A 4,110-nucleotide genomic window follows, 5' to 3' on the forward strand; every position below is an offset into this window, starting at 1 on the left:
TGGGAGTTGGCTCTAGTAACATTAAGCATGGTATGTATCAGGAAATTAGTGGTGCATGTAACAAGAGTAATTCAATAAACAGTTGGGTACTTTAACCTACACAGATTGGCAAACCAAATAAATAGTAATAAAAATAGGAAATTCAGGGCATACTCAGTAGATCAGTTTCCAGCCTATTCTGTTTTTATTTCAGATTTCCAGCATTTGCAGTTTTTTTTTGATTTTCAAATGAATTGTGTGGTCAATGAATTTGTGGATGCATAAAAGCTGATTTTCTAGATTGGTATGTTGAGGAACTAATGATGGAAGGGGCTATTTAGATTAAATATTGTGCAATGATAAAGTTATTAATAATCTGATATTTAAGGCCTTTAGGGAAGAGTGATCATAATATGATAGAATTTTATATAAAGAGTGAAAGTAATTGAATTTAATCTGACTCCAATATCTTCAATTCTTAAAAAAAGTAAACAATGAAGGTAAACTCCCAAGTAAACTCCTGTCCCAACTGGGGCCCAAACACCCTTGACCATTGCTATACAACCATCAAAACTGCCTTCTGAGCCCCCCCCCCCGCCCGCCCGCCCGCCCACCCACCCGCCCACACACACACACACACACACACACACACACACACACACACACACACACACACACACACACACACACACACACACACACACACACACACACACTCACACACACAGGCTATGGTCCTTCTCCCTGCATATAAACAGAAGCTGAAACGGGAGGATCCAGTACAGAGTATTATGGGCAAGAGTGATGAATTTAGATCATGGATCAGTATATGGAACGATGATGTTGTGGCCATTACAGGGACTTGGTTGAGGGAGGGACAGGAATGGGTGATCGATATACCAGGGTTTCAAAGTTTTAGGAAGAATAGAGAGGGGGGTAAAAGAGGGGGAGGAGTTGCAATACTAATTAGAGATAATATATCAGCTGCACTCCAGGGAGACGATAATGGAAGGCTCGGATACAGATTCCATATGGGTAGAACTCAGGAATAGGAGGGGTGCAATCACTCTCTTGGGGGTTTACTATAGACCTCCCAATAGCCACTGGGACATTGAGGAATGGATATGCAAACAGATTAGGGAAATTTGTAAAAATTACAGGGTTGTGGTCATGAGGGACTTCAACTTCCCTGATATAAATTGGGACCTTTTTATTGCAAGGGGGTTAGTTGGGGCAGAATTTGTTAGGTGTATCCAGGAGGGGTTCCTAAATCAATATGTTGACAGTCCAACAAGGGGAGAGGCCATTCTGGACCTGGTGTTGGGTAATGAGCCTGGCCAGGTGACTCACTTGTCAGTGGGTGAGCAATTGGGGAACAGTGACCACAGCTCATTAACTTTCAGGATAGCTATAGATAAGGATAAGTATGGGGCTAGAGGGAGGGTTTTAAATTGGAGCAGTGATAATTATGAAGGCATAAGGCAGGAACTAGGTAGAGTAAACTGGGAACACCTTTTTGCTGGCAATTCCACGTCGAGCATGTGGAAAGTGTTTAAGGATCAAATACACAGAGCACAGGATAGATATGTCCCGATTAGAAGGAAGGAAATGAAAGACAATATAAGGGAACCTTAGATGTCCAGAGAAGTAATGAACTTAGTCAAGAAGAAAAAGGACAAGTATGTAGAGCTTTGGAAGTTAGGATCAGACAGAGCACGTGAGGACTATAGAGAAGCTAGAAATGAACTCAAGAAAGGAATTATGAAAGCCAGGAGGGGCCATGAAAAGTCCTTAGCAAGTAGGATTAAGGAGAATCCAAAGGTATTCTATACCTATGTCAGGAATAAAAGGATAACGAGGGAAAGGGTAGGACCACTTAAGGATAAAGAAGGGAATCTATATTTGGATGCAGAGGATGTGGGTGAGGTTCTGAATTGCACTTCAGTATTTACCCAGGAAGGGGACAAGCAGGATGCAGAAATTGGAAATGAGGCGTAAACATGTTGGGGCATTTAGAGGTCAAGGAGGAGTTGGTGTTAGGTCTCCTAAACAGTATTAAGGTGGATAAGTCCCCGGGCCCGATGGGATATACCCCAGGTTACTGAGGGAGGCGAGAAAGGAAATTGCTGGGGCCTTGACCAGTATCTTTGTGTCCTCTTTGACCACAGGTGAGGTCCCGGATGACTGGCGAGTGGCTAATGTTCCTCTATTTAAGAAAGGAACAAAGGAAAATCCAGGGAACTATAGACTGGTGAGTATCATGTCAGTTGCAGGGAAATTGCTGGAGAAAATTCTTAGAGGTAGGATGTATGAGCATTTGGAATCCAATGGCTTGATTAGGGAAACCCAGCATGGCTTTGTGCAGGGCAAGTCGTGTCTTACTAACCTGGTTGAGTTTTTTGACAGGGTGACGAGAGAGACTGGTGAAGGTAGAGCTGTGGACGTCATCTATATGGACTTCATTAAGGCATTTGACAAGGTCCCACATAACCAGTTAATCAAGAAAGTTTGGATGCATAGGGTCAGTGGAGAATTGGCTGTGTGGATCTAGAACTGGCTTGCCTGTAAAGACAAAGGGTGGTGGTTGAAGGGACTTATTCAGGCTGGAGGCCTGTGGGTAGTGGTGTTCCACAGGGATCTGTGCTGGGACCTCTGCTGTTTGTGATGTACATAAATGACCTGGATGAGTATGTTGATGGATGAGTTAGTAAGTTTGTAGATGATACCAAGATTGGTGGAGTTGTGAATTGTGTAGAAGACTGGCGACGGATACAGCGTGATATAGATCAGCTGCAGATGTGGGCAGAGAAATGGCAGATGGAGTTCAACCAGGATAAATGTGAGGTGCTGCACCTTGGTAGGACTAATGTCAACAGGCAGTACACTCTTAAGGGCAAGACCCTTAACAGTGTTAAAGAGCAGAGAGACCTTTGTCTGACGTCAGAGGTGGGAAAGTTATTGGAATCAATCCTCAAAGATGGGGTTATGGAATACCTAGAGGTGCAAGGCAAGATGGGTCCTAGCCAACATGGTTTTGTGAAGGGAAGATCCTGCCAGACCAACCTATTGGAGTTTTTTGAAGAAATCACAGGTAGGGTGGATAAGGGAGAGGCGGTAGGTGTTGTGTATTTAGACTTTCAAAAGGCCTTCGACAAGGTGCCGCATAAGAGACTGATTAATAAAATGAGAGGTCATGGAATTACAGGTAGGATAACAGAATGGGTGGAGCATTGGCTGGTTGGCAGGAAGCAAAGGGTGGGAATAAAAGGATCTTGTTCTGGTTGGCTACCGGTTACTAGTGGTGTTCCACAGGGGTCGGTGTTGGGGCTGCTTCTTTTTACCTTGTACATTAATGATTTGGATGATGGAGTAAATGGTTTTGTGGCTAAGTTTGCAGATGACACCAAGATAGGTGGAGGAGTAGGGAGTATTGAGGAGACAGGAAGGTTGCAGAGAGACCTAGATAGTTTAGGAGAATGGGCAAGGAAATGGCAGATGAGATTCAATGTTGAGAAATGTGCAATTGTACACTTTGGAAACAGAAATAAACAGGCAGATTATTATCTAGAAGGAGAGAAAATTCAAAGTACAGAAGTACAAAGGGACTTGGGGGTACTTGTGCAAGATACCTTAAAGGTTAACCACCAGGTCAGATCGATGGTAAAGAAAGCAAATGCGATGTCGGCATTCATTTCGAGAGGTATAGTGTATAAAAGTAAGGAAGTGTTGATGAGGCTCTACGGGGCACTAGTGAGGCCTCATTTGGAATACTGTGCACAGTTTTAGGCCCCATATCTTAGGAAAGATGTGCTGATGTTGGAGAGGGTTCAGAGGAGATTTACGAGGATGATTCCAGGAATGAAAGGGCTTGCGTATGATGAGCGTTTGTTGGCTCTTGGACTGTACTCACTGGAGTACAGAAGAATGAGAGGGGACCTCATAGAGACATTTAAAATGTTGAAAGGACTGGACAGAGTAGATGTGGCTAGGCTGTTTTCCTTGGTGGGTGAGTCCAGGACCAGAGGGCACAATCTTAGAATTAGAGGGTACAGGTTTAAAACAGAGATGAGGAGAAATTTCTTTAGCCAGAGGGTGGTGAATGTGTGGAATTCCTTGCCAGGTATAGCAGTG

This window comes from Pristis pectinata, chromosome 1 (genome assembly GCF_009764475.1).
Source record: "Pristis pectinata isolate sPriPec2 chromosome 1, sPriPec2.1.pri, whole genome shotgun sequence".
Taxonomy (NCBI): Eukaryota; Metazoa; Chordata; class Chondrichthyes; order Rhinopristiformes; family Pristidae; genus Pristis; species Pristis pectinata.